At 39.5% G+C, this 18,807-nt stretch overlaps 1 protein-coding gene across 2 annotated transcripts in view; it reads right to left on the bottom strand.

Moving 5' to 3' along the window:
- LOC117543840 (leucine-rich repeat transmembrane neuronal protein 4) overlaps positions 1-18,807 on the bottom strand; it is a 59,926-nt gene that overhangs the window by 10,186 nt on the left and 30,933 nt on the right. The window contains exon 3 of one of the 2 annotated variants that reach the window (XM_034212411.1): positions 18,049-18,265. The exons of the other annotated variant lie outside the window; for it this stretch is intronic. The gene's annotated coding sequence lies outside the window, so the exon portion shown is untranslated. Of the gene's footprint in view, positions 1-18,048; positions 18,266-18,807 lie in introns of those variants that run through there. 2 annotated transcript variants of the gene reach the window in all.

The raw sequence follows: 18,807 nt of genomic DNA, 5'->3' as shown, positions 1-18,807 counted from the left end.
AGACTGCATGAGATGGAACTCTAAAAAGATCATCTTTTCGCTGACTTTAATATTCACCATGTAATTACATTTCTATTTGAAAAGCTCTTTGCATTCGTCAAAATAACCATAATCTATCAGATGTAGGGATTTATCTTCTCCTAATGCAGCTCATCCCATTTTCTGCTCATCAATGTTGGCAATGCACGCTAAGATTATGTTATTTACTGGATCAACAGTGTATGAGTCACTAAAGAGTCTTTCCACATGTATGTATGTATATAAGTAACCTGAATAGGGATACCAGAAAATATAGATGCTTAGATGAATTCCTATGATGAGAAGCGATGTGCACCACAGTGTTGCTGCATTCTCCCTCGTTGACTGTTTTCCTCTCTTTTTACACTCCCACACACGTCCCTGAGTGCACACATAAACACACACACACACACACACACACACACACACACACACACACACACACACACACACACACACACACACACACACACACACACACACACACACACACACACACACACACACACACACACACACACACACACCCACACACACACACACACACACACACACACACACACACACACACACACACACACACACAGAGATAAACAGTGGTGCTTCTTTTCAAAACAGCCTGAATCCTGAAAATAGACAACTAAAAAAATTGAAAATATGTCGCTTCTAAGGTTACAGCTATTTACTTGGAACTGTGAAGGTAACATGTAATATTCTTTCATATCTATTTTAAACGCTGCTTTCACTTTGTAACATGCATTGTTCTGAATAGGCCGTCCTTGATGCAATTCCAATAATATGATGAAAATAAAAATAAATCTACGACTTTAAATTCTGACAGAGACCTTAAGTAATTCAATTTAATAGAGCTCCTTCATGCCCACAATGTACAACAAGTACCATACATTGTAATGCTAGATGATGGTATAATTTAATTTGAGCTCTGGTTGCATGCAGACAGATTATGCTTTACCAGGAAAATATAATTCGTTTTTTCGACCTATTGTTAAAATATCATTTTCATCATCAACATTTGGATATTTAAAATAGGTCACATGACCTCTTTAGATGATAACACAAATATATGTATTACCTGATCCTGCAGTTCCCATTAGCTCTAAGGAGATTGTCATTCAATTGTTTACCATCCCGCATCTTTGTTTGGTTTACACTCACTGCTCTCGTTTTTTTTGCTGCAGTTTATTTATTTTTGGGCGAAAAACTCAGGTGTACACTACTTTCCCATCACCAAACGTTAAGCAGCCAAACATACAGAAGTGAATGAAGTACACATGTCTTTCAGTATAAGTAACAACTACCACGGTGAAAAAATACTTACAAAGCGAAGTACTGCATTCATAACGATTTTTAAATAGAAGTATCAAGCATCAAAATGTACGGTCCAACAGCTAATTTCAGAATAATACATTATAGGATTATGATTTTACAGTATGTTTTAGTTTTTTACTATGGCATCTGTACTCTCAGATAGCTTTTGACTTCCTCCAGGGATAAATCAAGTCTGATCTCTATTTATACTGTAATAACACATACAACATATCTGTTGATTATACAGTATGTTGTAATATTAACCCTGATTGAGAAACTTTGAGGTCACTAAAATTAGCAAATAAATGTAGTGAAGTCAAAAGTATAACATAGTTTTTCTAAATTGTTAAGGAATAGAAATATAAAGTTGCAGCAAAGGGAAATACTCAACTTAAGTGTTATTGTACTTGGACTTAGTTACTGTCCACATTGTCCTTTGACAAACAGAGTGGATGATTTAGCAGCGAGAGGCAGATATTTCCCTCAGGAGTTGACAGAGATTAAAAGATAAAAGGAGAGTGGATGTTGGATTTATAATCAGGTCGCCAGAAACCAGTGGCGAGCCGTCAGGGCCCTCTAGGCCCTCTGTGAGGGCCTAAAATATTCTAAAAAATAATATTTGAAAACATTAAAAAAAAAAAAAAAATTTTAAATATTATTTTTTATATTTTTTTGTTGTTACATTTTTCATTAGCTTTACCAAAAATAACTTGATTTAATTGTATTTAAAATACCATTTCGAAAGAAATAAATCCTTCGAATCTGCCTGTTCAGTTTCTGTTGGAATGTGAAGGGTTAAATGCCGTCTCTGCGAGTTACTGTGAAGACGGGAGAGCTTGTTGGTCCCTCTGTACATTCACAGAGGGCCATCTATAGTAACTCAACGAGAGAGTAATGTCAAATGACAGTACAATTGACCAATCATATCTTCCCTCTAAATGGGCGGGCTTTATTTTCGCGGACTTTATGACAAGTTCCGCCCGCTGTGAGGTCTATGCAAGTGGTGCAGTGACGCGTCCTAAAACCCGGAAGTAAGCTGCGCTCGGATTCCCTCGACAGAAAGCAGTGGGATTTCTCCAGAGGATTTTGGAAAATAGCTCGAAATAAGGTCTGTGGAAAACGAACCTGTTAGATAAATGCACGTTTTGTTCAGCCGAATAATATCCACATGTCTACCCTACTTTTATTATTTTCGAATCATAAATGTAATCGATAGATTTATGATCGATAGATTTATGATTAGCATAAGTTCGTTCATGATGGCTCACTTCAGTGATAGTGATGACATCGTTGCGAAATTATTAACCGAGTCATTTTCAAGATTGAGTTACAATGATAAACTGGAGTGGCAAAGGATCAGCTGCATGACCCGCAAGTGCTTCATCCAAAAGGACAGGAGGATGGACTTTGTGTTTCAGTGATTTGATCATCAAAGGTAGGCCTAAGTCATTTTCAATGCGGGCCGCCGTGCCGACTTCATTCATTTGTAATTGTTACTTGGCTATGGGTGCCCTGTCATGATAGGTGTTTATATAAATGGTGTTGATTTGTGTGGTAGAGGGTCGCTGTCATTGATGCGTTTTGCATCCCAGGCCGCTGTTTTGATATTCTGCTGAAGTATACGCTGAGACGTAATAACTCTTCTTTTTTTTTTTCGAGGGAGGGGGGGGGAGAGGGGGGGGTCAGAGGGCCTAGGCAGGGGCGGACTGGCCATCTGTAGAATCTGGAGAACCACAGAACGGCCGGTCGTCAAGGGCCGTTGGCGGCTGGCACTTTAAAATAAAAAAGCTTTAACGTCATCATTTAAATTGCGCTGACGGCCGACAGAGGGCGACAGCGGTCGCTAATGCAGTTGTGTGGCTCTTATGTCAAATAATCACACACGAAGAAGAACAAATACCGGCCACACGAAGAGAAGGAATTAGACGCCGCGGCAGACAGGGAGAATGAAAAAACATGGTTAAAAAAATTTAAATCAAAGAAAACGAAAAGAAAAAGTTGGGCCGAGAAGGCAAGAGAAAAAAAGGTGAAGTCACTCTTAGGTGGAGCATATAAATGTCGCAAATTGACAGACCTTTTTGGCAGCAGCGCTGCTACAAGCTCTATCATCATCAGCAGCTTAAAACAAGTGCAAGATGATGAAGAGAATGATGTGGGCGCGAGTTCAGATATACAGCCGCATTCATGATGAGTGACAGAGTTGAGCTGCTGGAAGAACCAGCTCAACCGGCACACGTGCAGGGCAAGAGCAAGAGATGGGTGAGAATTATCCCTTGAACTCAGTGTCGTTTTCTCCTGGAGGCCAAGGGAAGCCAGTCTTCCCCTGTTTTTTGCATTGTAGTTATAATATTAATACATAAATGAAAACACTTCGTTTAGTTTCGGTAATTATTCTGTCGGCCCGTCTCTCCCCCATTCTCATTGAGTATTTTACAAAGAGTGAAACAGCGCCCCTCTAGATGTTATGGTGAAACAGTAGATTGCACACTCTGTTGCGAGACGAGGCCAGCCGAAATTGGCTTCCCTTGGTGAAAAAAAATGGAGGGATTGACCAATCAGATGAGGCTCACGTCATGCCTCACAATCCAATCAAATCGCATCAACTTCAGTTCGTACTGTAACTGTCATCACTGCCCTTAAAAAGTAGCAAGCAACTGAAGCAAGTGCAATTATGGAGGGTGGAGATTTGGAGTATTTCATCAAAAATAATTGTACTAAACTTCCGCTACAGCAGCAACTAAAAATGAAATCTGATGACAGGCCAATGATCAAACTGGAGCTGTGTACAGAGAGGGAAAAAGGAGTGAATCAGAAACTTTAAATAATAAACAGCGGATTTCAAACATTTGACATTTCATGTGGCCGGACTGGGTCAGTTTCCAGGGCTGAATTTTAGTCCCAGTCCGCCCCTGGGCCTAGGTATAAAAGTCACAGCTCGCCACTGCCAGAAACACACACCAAATGAAGGATAATGTTGCTCCGGATCAGTTTGATGTATAAATACAGTAGGCGGTATTTGCTGACACCTGACACCTATCTAATTAAAAGGTGATAATGCGGTCACTTCAGATGGATAGCGCCTAGCCCAGCGTGCACTGGAGGGAGGAGCAACCTCCCCCCCTCATAATAGAAATGTATAAAACAATATTCATGAAGGAAAACCGATAATAATAATCATTTTCATATTGCATGAGAGGTTTTCCTAGACTCATTTTTCCCACCAAAAGAAAAGAGGTTTGTCGAGACATAGATGGTTACACTAAAAGAAAGACTAAAGGGATTCAGTGATCTAAGGCCAAGCTATTTCATTCTCTAATGGATCTCCAGAGTTTATCAGCCCTGCTTTGTCCGGATGAGATACCAAGCTAATGTTGCAAATCACAGATCATTTAGTGCTGTAAGGTGAAAAAGGATATAGAGAAAACTACACGGACATATGTGTGTTTAATGGAAATGGTAAAAATACAATCACTTTGGTTCTGATTGAATGCTCATTGATTTTTCGGATGACTGATTCAGAAAATATTGTTGTTTGATAGGAAGATTTTACAGATAGAGTCTCAACTTGGAGTCTGCAGTCATTTTAAGAATACAATTTACATCTGGGTGGATTTGCAGGAGTCTAGAATATCAGAGGTATGGTAATCTGCCCACAGTTTATTAGTTTGAATCCAATTAAGAGATTTATTAGACACAAGTCTGCTGAGGTCTGCTATAATTTAAAATGTGAATAGGATAAGTGAGTTTTTGTTGTAGGGGTTAAATAGAGGATTACAGTTAAATTGCAAAATAAGGAAAGGCTAAGGATTGGGGTTTAGGATTAAACATGGGGTTGGAATAAACCTAACTCAGCTTTGGGGGACACATCGGTTTAACTCAAGAGGGGCCGCTGCTATAATCCTCCCTGCTGGCTTTTTCACTATATTCTGTTTCCCTCCACTCCATATCCAGTCTCGGTTGCAATTGTCTGAGAGACACAACAACATGAAGCAGCCAAACTATGCAAGATATCTGCTAATTAAGGAAGACTCCGACCACTCTGCAAAAGGCAGGTAATTAGTCATATGTAAACTGTCCCTTGGTAAAATGTCTACTCCAGTACTGTATTAAGATAATGAGCGCTCTGCTAAGAGTTCTGCATTTGAAGAATCTGTATTTGAATATCTGAGATTGAGGGGGGCCTTTTTTAACTGAATTGTGGGGGGGTTTAAAACTTTTGGCAAACTTTTTCAGTTATGTAAGGGAACAAAAAAAAAAACGAACTTTTCAAAAATGGTAGCATTGAGAAGGAAGATGACAAGCAACTGTTGATAAAGGCTTGGCTTCCTGTCAAACAAAAACAGAGATACATTTTTCTAATGCACACAAAGGGCTAATTTAGAGATTATTTGGCCACTTGTGGGCACAAGGAACCAGCTGAAAACACAAACTGACCAAATAAAACATTATTTATGGAGTAGTACCAATGTTAGCACAGCCCTGACTGATCCGAACTCCAATCACAAAACAAAACATGAATACGTTTTTTGCTTCTCATCAAAAACCTGACAAACCAATAATTCAGAGTTTAACAAATTGGAATAATGAGATACAGAGTTTATATTCTGTATATATTTAGTTTTTTGTGTGTTTATTTTGGGTTCATTACACTGAAGTGAAGGCGAAATGTGGCTTTGAACACATCATTAGGTATTACTTTTGTCTGTTGATAGTTATTAGATTAAGAGCATTGGACAATACAATTAATAAAGGGGACATATCCGACAGTTTGAATCAAAATGTGTTTATATTTAAATAAATACAATATGCCGTAATTTAATTACAATACACAATTAAGAGGATTCAAAACGACATCATGATGCCTATTTGGAAAAACTTTGAATTAATGTTTTGTCAGGTTTGTGTGCAAGACGAGAAACCAACAACTTGTACAAGTCTTGTTTTGTGATTGTAGTTTGGATCAGTCAGGGCTAACAATGTTACTACTCACTAGAATAATGGGCTGTTGTGTGAGTTTGTGTTTACAGCTCGTTTCCTTAAACATGTCTGGCGAGGTGGATGACTTTCTGAAACAGGGCAATGTCTTAAAGAGCATTTCTCTCGTTTGGAGGAACGCCCTTATCACATTCACACAAACTTCCCAATACATTACAGTCTGCCAACAACTGAGCAGCTATAGTGGAGCAGCAGCAAGTGCCATGCTTAAAAGCAGATGGAGGGATCTTTCCCACTGTCACATTTACCACCCAGATTATATATCCGTGCGGTATTGGGGATTAAACCACCGAAATGCTTTCAAACCCCCTTCTTTAACCGTTGAGGCTACCACTGCCCATGGGAGGCTTTAATCCAGCCATGCTTTAAGTCAGAGTTGCTACCACTTGTGAACCTGTTAGGCTACTGATGTATAACTGAATAATGGCTGTGAAAATGGTATCACTGACACTGGCTTCTAATACACCACTGACCCCTTCCAGTGAATCAGAGCTGCTTTAATTCAGTGTCGCTACAGCAAAACAAAAGATGTAGTCAAATGAAATCTATACATTGTTGTGTTTCATAGGAGTTGACAGATTAAGTTTATACGTGGTGCTAAACCATTTAATATGTCAGAGTGTAGGACTCAGGATGCTGTCGCGCCATTGCTTCATCCACCACAGTACAGACTTTTCACTCCTGTCCAGTTTCCATGGTGATAACTCTAAAGAATGGGCTGTATGTCTAAGTCTTAATGCTGGGGACGATTGCGTGTGTGTGTGTGCGTGAGTGTATTTGCCACATGATATTTTATGTGCTCTGTCCTTATGAATATCTACTTTAGTCTCTGCTCTGATATTACATCTTTAAATATGTTGACCAGAAATCTCATAGGCACAGAGAGAGACACACACTTACGCACACTCATCATATTCCTGCTCAAGATTTTATCCCCTCATGATTGGTTGAGCATATCTATCAGGAAAACAACTGATTGCACTAGATATTTAAGACAATGATTTGCAGGGGAAAAAAATCTCATCTAATTTATCGATGTTCTGTAAGTCTGCAGCCTTCAAAGTAGAACAGCCATCTGTTTGAGTGCTACCATCTCAAACAGCCTCCAAACTTGAACAGACTTGTCCAATATTGATGTGGCTGAAGATATAAGGCGACAAGAGATGAACCGGAGCCAGCTGTTGGCCATGGCGTGATTTTCCACAGAGGGACGATCTGCACTAATCTAATCTGTGGTGATGAGATGTGAATATTGCAGTTCAACCCAAGTTAAATTGCATGAAGCCAGTGATTTCTTTCACACTGTTGCTGCATTGACCCATGCACATTACCTTGTTATTCTTCCCTCTGTCAAACAAATGGACTGATGGTGATGAAACTGTGTTGACCTACTTTAGGTTGTCTCACACTCTCATCTTCATGGAACTGATTTATGTTTTTATTTTAGCAAAATGTAATTTGGCTGCTTATGCAGTCCGCCTCCTCCCCACCAAATATGTTTTCTAAAAAATGAAGTTCTTTCACAACTAAACCGCAACCTCTGTAACGTTTTGAGGATAAAGTGTTTCTTCTCCCGGAATATGGTCTCAGTTTTAAACACGTGGCTATCGTTGTAAACTGAAACAAAAGAAAACAAACAAAAAGAAGGCACAAAATATATACTTGGTTGTATTATGAAAACAAAGGAGTTTGGAGTTTGGTTTGGTTTGGCTTTAAATAAACATGTACTGTATGTCAAAGTTGACTTTTGGTTTCACGATCAATGTTCTCCTCGATAAAATAACACTGTTTGTTTGTCTCTAACATCCAGCCGGACCTCCTTGCTACGGCGACATCTGTCGCCTTGGATTACAAACAATCAAACATTTTTGATATGTAAAAAACAGTAGTAATCCGGTGACATTATATATATTTTTTAAAACAATACATTTTCGTTGTATGGGAACATCATTTTCAAGTACACCATGGCTGTTCCTAAGGCATGATACAGCACACCTGAATCATGCGGTCCATGTGGGCAGTTGCAGCCCTCTAGCTTTGGTAAAAACTGTGCTTCTATATTTTATTATGATCACGACCATTCTGTTTTCACCTGCTTAACATGTGAGGTCATGCCACAGACAAAACAAAGCTGTGATAAATCTCACTATGAGGAGATACAAGAAGCTTGAGGCAGCAACGACACGTGGTTCTGTGGTTTGGTTCAATTCCTGCGTTTCTGATATTTCATCTTAAAGGTAATATCATCACTGCTCACTTGTATGTGCGCCATAGTAACTGTAATGAAATCATTTGTGCTTACAGACACACATAACAATGTTAAAACTGCTGGAATAGTATTACAACTGTCCACATGGCTAGAGGACCACATTACTGACAACAGCACTATAATAAATATGGTATTATATCTCCTTACATATACTATAGTATACATAGTAGTATATTTCTCCAACTTGAGTCACAAAACAAATACATTACAACAAGTGCCTTCAAATCCTGTTACTTGCCAATATAATTAGCGAACACCTGAAAGGCTTTTACAGCAATCGCCAAGGACTGCTTATTCAAATCTCAGTTTGGTTGGTACTATTTTTGTGAGATTAATCCCTGTGATAAATATCACAGGGAAGAATGCAGCTGGTAGGATAAAGATGTTCTGCAGTATACCTATTTCCACTGCCATATTGGCCTTAGGCATTAGCTGTCACTGCTGTGGTATTTCCGCACGAGATTACTTGTCAATCAAAATGAGGTGTTTCTCTGAGCATTTTCTGTTAAAGTTAATGACATTTTAGCCTCTTTTGGTGGCTATTTTCCTTGTTTGTTTGCTTCTTTTGGTAGCTGCCTACCATATTTGTTACAGACAAACTGCTGCATTATTCCATCATATGGTAAAACCCCACAGACAGTTTTTAAAACAGTAATATCAAAGCTGTTAGTGACTATGCTTTGAAGCGTTATAGTGCTACAGTTGGAAGTCATGATTTGAAGTGGCAAAACACTTGACTTATTTTCACTTTTAAAGAGTAATTTTCGGGCATTTGAGTGTCAAATCAAAACATGCTTTGCAGCGTTTATACAAAACTAGCTTTTCTGCCAGAATGTTGCCAACAGATAAACGGGTACTTTTCTATTCAGAGGAGTGATGGTGGGAAAATAACATTGTGTTTACAGCCGAGAAGCCTCTCCTCTTGCCTGTCTGCTTCTCTCCTCTCTCTGTCTTCCTGCATTTCCTCCTCTGTCTAACTAGCACCGCTGCAGACACATCAGTTTGATGGTCAACTTTATTAAGATGAATGAATCTCATCTGTGTGACGTCTGCCTTCATTTTACTGCACAACATTCCCAGTGTGCGCGGCTGACTGTACCGTAGGTGCTCAGCTGTCACCTTGGATAGCCTGACAGGATCTCCCTGGAGGTGACCTTGGGATGTAAGTTCACAGTGCCAGTACAAACGTGTTGTTGCCCTTACAAAGCTGCTGCAGCATGACTCAGTTACACTGTCTGTCTGCTGAACAGGGTGAAATGTACCCAGCTGAGAAAGCACGGTGATAAATCACGTAAGAAAAACAAGTGGAGAGAATGAAGGGAGCAGGGGATTCGAGGTCAGCAACCCCAGTGTTTTCTGAACAACATGCATTTACATTCAGGGGTATTATGAAGGATGGGGGGTCATAAAAGATGTCAGTGGGGTCTGTTGGTCTCTTGCAGTGGTACAAGATGACTTTTATGTTTTGTGGGCAAAAGCACAACCCTACATCTGTTCTTTAAGCCCTACAGGATTGGATGGAGCAAATATAATTGACTACATGGTATAAAGGTTCACTTTGTTTTTTTGTCAGTGCACAAAATAGGGAATTAACAACACGCAGGTCAGGGTTGACTTTTAATCTACTATGCCGAACAATCACATTAACTTTGAAACTTGCTTGAAACATTGCTGTGGGTTTTATCAATGCTGGTGGCCTAGCTGTATAGTCCCTGTAAATGAAAAATATATGAGCAAACCTCTAATCCTGTGTCCCTGTTTATTCTGTATATATCTTTCTAAATATATATATATAAAATCCTCTCTTTTCTTTCTGTATGTAAAATGAAAACATGATATTGAATCTGGGGTTTATTCATACATTTATCAAATGAAATGTAATTCGGAGCAATAGCAAACACCATCATAACCATATTTGACCGTTAGCTTGTGGGTCATAGCTGGCAGAGGGATAGGAGGTGTGTGTTTGGTTCTCAGTTTGCAAAAGCGTGTCTGAGGCGTACATTATTCATTTATCTCCAGTCCTCCTCCTGATCTAATGAGGCGGGTGAGGGAGGTGTTGGTGAAAAGCTTACAGTCTACAGTGAAAATTACGTTCCCCGCCAACTACTGCATTCTTAATTACTGTATGTTACCATGTAAGTGTCTTTTTTCCAGATAAGGTTCATTGTGACAGGGGGTTTATTTTTTTAATTGAAAATAACAAAACACAACAAAACAAAACACAAAACAAAATAACAAAACCTTGCTTTAGGTTTAGTAAAATATCATGGTTTGGCTTTTTTACAAGTATGTTAATTAGGTCACACAAGTTACAGAAAATAGTAAACGATTGCCAATAGTACCAGAACAAAGATTAAATTAAATGAAAATCTTTAAGTCTGACAGTAAGAGCTAATTCTGAAAGGTTTTCTGTACCTGCTGTTACCTTTAGCACTACAATAAGGTCCAACTTGATTAATCATATCCGACTAGTGGTAAGGATTTGAGTGTAGCACAATGTCTCCATGCTTTATCTAATGATTTTGTTGTCTAGTGTGTAACAAGCATTAAAGTCTTAAGTGTAGCTATAGACTTTTGGCTTTTTATTGTGATGAAAACTGGCACAACAGAGCACTTCCATTAGCCAGTGTTTAAATCTGTGTGCACAGTACATACAACACTAATTACAGGATTACGATGCCTGTTCCAGTCTGTCGCAACGAGATCATGGACTGCACAGTTTATTTATACACAACTAAACAATGAACACAGCTGTTTATGGTACGTCTAAATATGTTGTTTGCAATCAAATATCTCTGTTCTATCTTTCAAGGAACAAACAGGCATAACTATTCTTCTACGAGGTCAAGGAGTACAAATCCTGCTGAAAGAAAGTTATTTGAATTTACTTTGCCACACTTTTTTTTTTAGCTGTCTCTCTCTTTACCTACTGTCAAACACAGCTGACATTAGTATTCTGATACAGCCCCCTTCAAGCAGTGTTCGGTGCCAGCCACTTAATTTGTCATTTATTGCTCCATGACAACAGAAGTAATTGAACCTCTCTTGCCCATGGACGAGATCTGCCAGCCTTGTGGCCGTTTCCCCTCATTGTGGGAGAAATGGAGCTTCAGGACCTTGGTGCAAATAAGGGCACAGATCTCATTTGATGGGGCAAGGAGATGTTTGTTATATATCCATGCCACAAGGGCTTTTGAAATGTGTATTACATGCCTTGGGCCCCCAGTAAAGGGGCATTGGAAAGTGTAATTAGCTTTGAAAAATGAAGGAACGATGTGATGGAAACCTTTTTTGTTTAATTAAATTGTTAAAATAAGTGAATTTAGAAAATTATATAACAGACTGTTGGCACTCAAACTAATTGTGTAGCTGCAGATGGGAAACATGTGGGTGTTAATCTCAAACATTATGCACCAGGAAATGAAAGTGATTTTGAATCCGATAAACATAAAATGAATTAAAGATGAATATTTGACCTGATAACCGTTTCTTAATAGCAGTGACCACATTGGTCAATCTGTTGTGTGTGTTATCCTCTGACCAACATATTGTTCTCAAAGAAAGAGGCTGGAATACAATGAATATTTACACGAAGCAAACCGAAAGAAATGTATTGATTTTGATGGCTGTTGACCTTTCCTGCAGCACTGAGGCAGACTGTGCATTGACTTAATTATTATGTCATCCTCACTACACAGTGTTGACTGTGAAAGTAACATATTGACTATACAGTACACTTCTTCTGCAATTTACCCAGTTCAGTTAATGTGGTCATGCATCTTGAGCAATCAAATGATATCTAGATAGGGATTAACACTGAAAAAAACGGCTCAAAAACACTTAAGACGTATTAAGAACAGTTTGAAATCCTGCAGGAAGTGGTCTGAGACTTTCTAGCCAGATGTTACTGTAAGTGTTGGCATATATATGTCGTAAAGCCACACTCCCTCCAGGATGCAAAGCTGAATAATAAACACAAATAAGGTTGTATGAGAGCTCAATGTACAGTATGGTAGAAAGTTGGCTATTACTTGAGGTTGGTTAGTTTGAGTGAGTCCCTAACCATGCCTGTCTTTTGTTTGGTGCTGAACAACTAACATACAGTTGGTTATATAGGTTGGTTTTTAATCCTAAATGTGATTGGAAATAAGGTTGATAAAAGTGGCAACAGTAAAGTTACGTTTTAGGTCGGTTTTGTTGTCATCAGGATCTAACTTTTTAGAAGGGTTTAGCATGGGCGAAGGAAGGGCCTATTCAATTATGGAGCAAATATGGTACTGGGGTGGATACGCAAATCATTTTTCCTTTAGTCATAACACTGCAAAAAAAGGATTTTCTTTGTTTCAGAATAATCCGAAAAATGTGTATTAATGTGATGTTTAAATTCTCCAATAAAAAAAATACAACATCTTCTCTGTAGCATGCTGCTGTGGAAAACATTATGACTCAAAGTTTATATAAAAAAAACCCCAGAAGGATGACACCATGAAATGAGACCATCTGAGGAATATGTTTATGCACCATTGGTCTTGGCGGAGCTCTCCAATGACCCTTATTATATGTGGGTTAGTCACTACAAGCGATACCTTTGACATTGCACATGTCCTTTGATACAGCAGTAATCTAACAACAATAATACGTAAGTAAAACTAGGACACATTTTACCATTTGAAAGAAACAGGAACACAAATCAGTGACATAGTGACTCCTACACACTTCATTTCCACATTAGAAGAATGGACAAAGATGAATGGTTATACTGACGGTAATCCCATACAGGTTGGGCAATAATGTAAGCCTGTAAGGGGCTCCATTCAGAGCCAGTGCTGGTGTTTCTAAATATAGCTCTAGAACAATGACAAGTGAAGGAGAGGCAATTGCCTCAAGAGGACTTCCAGTACCATTACAACAAACCCAGTAGCGTAGCCTAGCGTAGCCTTTGCTCACCTTTACATTTAGATAAGGGTTCCTAGGTTTCTTGTAGCACCATACTATTCAACAGAAAACACACTTCCCACCTTTTGCTGTTGGTCATCTTCATAAAGCGTAGGCCTGCTGTTTATCTATGCTACTGTACAGCTAATTAATGGGTTATATGACATGGGATTCCAAAGGATTTGAAGGCTTTATTGTCGAGCGTAACTATAATAGTTGTTGGCAATGAAAATCTTAAGTCCAAGGCTCCACCAACAGTGCAACATACTGGGAGGTAAAATAGTGGAAGTGAAACAATAGTGCAAGTAAGATGTGTTATGATTTTCTTTCTTAAATTAGTGTTATCTGAAATGCTGATTTTCAACAGAGAAAGGAGATAATTTCCCAGGGTGTGGATCAGTGAAGCGATTCACAACCATATGAGAGAACAGATCATTTACATCGCTTTAGGATGCTTCGTCAATTATTAGCATCCTCCTTTTAAACCAATAAGTAATCAAAAACTCAGAGAGCAGATCTCCGACGAGGTCCAATAGTTTCCCCTGTTAACCATTTCCCTCATAGTCAATACTGTGCTCTGTGGAAAATTGAAAAAGCAGTTTGAGACTTGTTTTTTTCATGCCCAAGGTTGAGTTGAAGGTGGCACTGAGGTGAATCATGGGGTCATAGGGTCACCCATAATTCAATTGGTTTTCTGCTGTTGGGAGCATGTGCTGCTGTGAATAAGACATTTATTTTTGTGAATGATGGCAGCAGTGTCACAAATAAAGCTCTCAGCATGACACCTCCTCAGTGTCATTTTTTAAATACCAAATCACGTAAGCCAGTCATTGTACATCTGAGAATGCCAGCATCCCTGCAGTCTTTATTTGACTGATCCGAACATAGTAGAAAGGAGTATCATTTATCATTTATACACATGCTTTTATTCTCTCCGTATCCATCATAAACTGTGTCCATCATCAAGAAAAAATAATATATCAAAACATTTCCTGGCAAAGTATCTGACATCTTTGTACTCCAAAAAGTATTCCTCAGACTTTATTGCTTAATCCTGCATCGTGACTCATCTCAGGCTTTACTCATTCAGCATGTCTCTACATCCTTGATATCAATCACTGAAGAACGACTAATTAGCCCTGTGGTCTTGGCACTCTCTTAGCTACATTTTAATCAGCAAAGGTGAAAAGTAGCCTTCAAAAGATGTGAATGGACTTATCTTCTCTCTAGTCACAACTTACACAATCCAATAAGCAGGTTTGGACTTGAGCAAAAAATCGCCCCAGGCATTTTTCGGCCCTGACGGACTGGCAACGATCAGTCGGACACCATCCTCAAGTACAACATCTTTTTCCATCCTCTTTAATATGCGAGCCTGTACTATTCCCCCAATACACTACAAAGCTCAGTCCCCATGGACAAGTGGACCAGTGTGCTCTCTAACTCTGACGGACTCCCTGACCATGCGGTGGCCGTGGAGTACACCATCTACATACTCAAGTAGAAATACCATTGAAAATGTCTAATAAAATATAAATGTAAAAAAAAAATACCATGAAAGAAAAATCTCTTCTATTTTACTTTAAGTTATGTTTTGCTTGGCAACACATTGAAGCTTTTTGACACCCCTCTTGATTTACATTTTTACATACGTTCACATTATAACTTTTGACATTTTGATTGTCTATGTATTAATTTATTATGTTTTATATTCTAGCACATGACACTTATTACACGTCGACTCCGAATATCCTCGGAGAGGGATCCTGTCAGTTGCCATGGTCTCCAACTCTTGGAAGTTCAACCTGTTGCTTCACAATGTCAGATATTGTGGATTTTGAAGCCGTCAGTTATTTTTGCACATTTTGCAACATCCGCGTCAATTTCTCTGCCAGCAGCTTTTCCGGACCACCCTTGCACTTTGGTTTATCCCTTTTGATGGCCTTATCCATCCACAGATTTTTGGCTCTGTGCCTTGGCATCTTCAACAAGAAACAGAGAGGGCAAAGGGGGGAGGGGCGGGGGAAAGTCAGGGCCAGTCGAGTTTGAGTATAGCAAATTAACCAATGGGCTGTCTCCCTTTAATTAGCCTTTTAAAATCAAAATGTAGACAGCCAGGTGTCTCTTTCAATGTATTCAAAGTTGTTGCCTCTTTTCGTTGTTTCCTGTCAGCAGGAGGATATAAACATTGGGAGGTTGAGCTATATCCTTAGATAAGGATGCTTTTGCACAGAACAACAAGAACGAATCATTGTGTCGACAAGGACATGAACTCTCACTTGCCTGCAACAAGCAGACACCACCAAACGTGTTTGATGGCCATCCTGCTTGTTTCTTCTTCTTTTTTATTAAAGAATACCACCGCCTGCAAGTGTGTGACTTCACTTTCATGACCGAGCTGGGTGATGAAAGTGTGTGGACTACAGGAGGTGTGAACACAGTTAGTTGAGGGCTGCTTTCATCCTAGCCTTGTTAGACTGTGCAGACATTTGGCTTCCATTCCACTGAATGCTTTCTGTTCAAATGATGTTGACATCGTCATTTATACCACTTATATACAGACATTTTTGATTTCATAATCAAGGTTTTATTTAAATGCAGTTTGTCCATATCAGATATGTGCAAATACATTTGACTTGGACAGAACTAACTCAATAGCAGTGAACATCTGGTTCCTGTGTTCTGCATTGTACATCTCATTCATGTCCAATAGCTGGAGCCAATCTAAGTGAGCATTAAGTGGAAGGCGGGAAAACACACACTCACACACACACCCACACACACACACACACACACACACACACACACACACACACACACACACACACACACACACACACACACACACACACACATACACCTACTGTTGAAGCAATTTTTGAGTCATCAATGCACCTGGCTCGGTGTGGGTGGTGTGTATGTAGTCTTTAATGTCACTCAGCATTCACATGTGTGTCTTTATAGCAACATGGAACAAGATTAAATGGTATTTGTTGCTATACACTATTTAGAGGGACATGTTTTTTCCTAAATGAGATACAGCTGTTGTAATTGTGCCACTGTTAAGCAGTTGCATGTCAACGGTCAGAGAGAAAAGCGACAACAAAGCGGCAGCAATGTGGATAAAGTACCTTTGTTGGATTGAATGTGTTTCATAATTTAAAAACAGTCGTAGACACTTTCATAAAGGTCTAATAGTTGAATATACATATCGCTGTACAGGAAATTAGTTTAGGAAACATATTTTCTGTTATTATCGTGATAAAAATTAGGCATGTCCCTTCAAATACATATAGCCTAAGTATAATAACATCTGTTGCAACTGTAGATGCAATTGCATTTGATTGATTTCAACTACAGTGAGAAGAAGGATTGTAATAGGAAACACATGCAGCTTTGTTTGTATTTTGGAGATGAGTGGGTAGGCAGCTGTTTGGTAACACGGTGGATATAAAAACCTGTTAAGCTTATATGAAACAGTTAAACATGACTGAGTATAAAATGCAAATTTCATTAAGGATCCCCAAAATATGTGTTGCAACTTAGATGCAAACATGACAGTGTTGTAACACTGCATCTGTGAGGACAGAAAATGAATGTGATGTATGTGGCCGAATGTCAATTTACTGCTCACTATTGCTATTAATATTATTATTATTTGTATTTACATACAGATTGCTTTTGCAGTCGCTAAACCCTAAATAATTAGACAAAAAAACAAAACATGTTCAAGCACTTGCAAAGGGTCAAATGCATCCAGCGTGAGCAAGAAAAATACTGTCTCGTAATCCTGTGCTATTTGTACATATTTAAGTAAAGTAATATAGGTTCGGCAAAAATGTGCCACCTTTTGATGCAAAGAAGGCCTCATTACGAAAACAGTCGAGTAATAAAAACAAGCAACATGCAAATCAACACACCCAAAAACTTAAATGACTTAAAATCGCAAATAGGTTTTTTCTCTGTCACTTTCAAATTCCTTGTCTGAAAGAGTCTTGACTCCTTCAGTCAGGACCTGGAGCTTTCTTCCCTCCATTTTTGCGCCTACTGTGTTCTTAGCACAAAGGCAACCTTTACACCTTGCCACATGGATGATTGCAATCAGTCACAAAAAAGGGAAAATTGCACTCCAACAGACCGAAATATAGTAATAACAGCTGGAAAATTACTTAAAACTGCCTCTGTGGTAGTTCTCACCACAGTAGGTGTCCACTTGACCATATTTTGCCATGATGACAAACACCCAGACTCACAAGGCAAAAACGATACCACATAGGGTCGCGGCTGATAATGACTGAACAAGTGAGATCATTTTGGACACAGTCTTCTACCTCCTTCTGTCCAAAAAAAGTTTAATGTGGCTTTAACGGCAGGGTATAAAAACACTTATCTGTTACGCTCTCCACGAGTTTACAGGATTTAACTCACAATGCTGAACACCAGGAAGAGGAGACAGAGTTTATGTGGTAAAAAAGGTTTATTAACCAAAAAAACCTTCAGTAGACAAAAAGAGGGATTAGATGTCCACTTAATCCTGGGCCAGGGTTTTCACCAGCGGATGTGCAGAGATGCACGGAGGTACGCTGGCGAGGTGAGCCGAGGATTCAGAGCTGGCGAGAGTTTACCGGTTGGAGCCGGTGTGCGTGGAAGCACGGAGGAACACAGACGAGGGGTTGGTGGCTGGACGTGGCAGGCAGAGGAGTAGGCAGACAGATACTGGACAGAGAGCACAAGGTAAGGATTACAAGAACACAGAGAGTATAGTTTAGCTATAGCGAATATACCAAGCTGATTACCAGCGTGGTGAAACGACAAACTGGTGAATACTGGATGGAGGAACAGGGTATATATGCAGGTGAAGGTGAGTAGTTGTAATCCGGATGATGAGCAACAGCTGAGGGGATGAGTTGGCGGGAAACAGAAGTGGGTCAGCCACGCCCAGCCAGGAAGACAAACACACAGACAGACAGACAAAAACAAACACAAAACAAAGGGGAGAAGAAGGAGGGAGAACTGCAAATCCTCACAGTACCCCCCCTTCAATGGGAGCCTCCTGGCGACCACCAGGCTTGTCAGGGTGTGCCCTGTGGAACTCCCTCAACATGACAGGGTCCATAATGCGTGACCGAGGCACCCAGCAACGCTCCTCCAGGTTGTAACCCTCCCAATCAACCAGGTATTGAAAGCCCCTGCCCCAGCACCTGACATCCATGAGCCAACGCACGGTATAGGCAGGATGATCATCGAGGACTCGGGGG

Source organism: Gymnodraco acuticeps, unplaced genomic scaffold, assembly GCF_902827175.1.
Source record: "Gymnodraco acuticeps unplaced genomic scaffold, fGymAcu1.1, whole genome shotgun sequence".
Taxonomy (NCBI): domain Eukaryota; kingdom Metazoa; phylum Chordata; class Actinopteri; order Perciformes; family Bathydraconidae; genus Gymnodraco; species Gymnodraco acuticeps.
The sequence above is the reverse complement of the archived record's forward strand: the minus strand, read 5'-3'. Positions and strand labels throughout refer to the sequence as shown.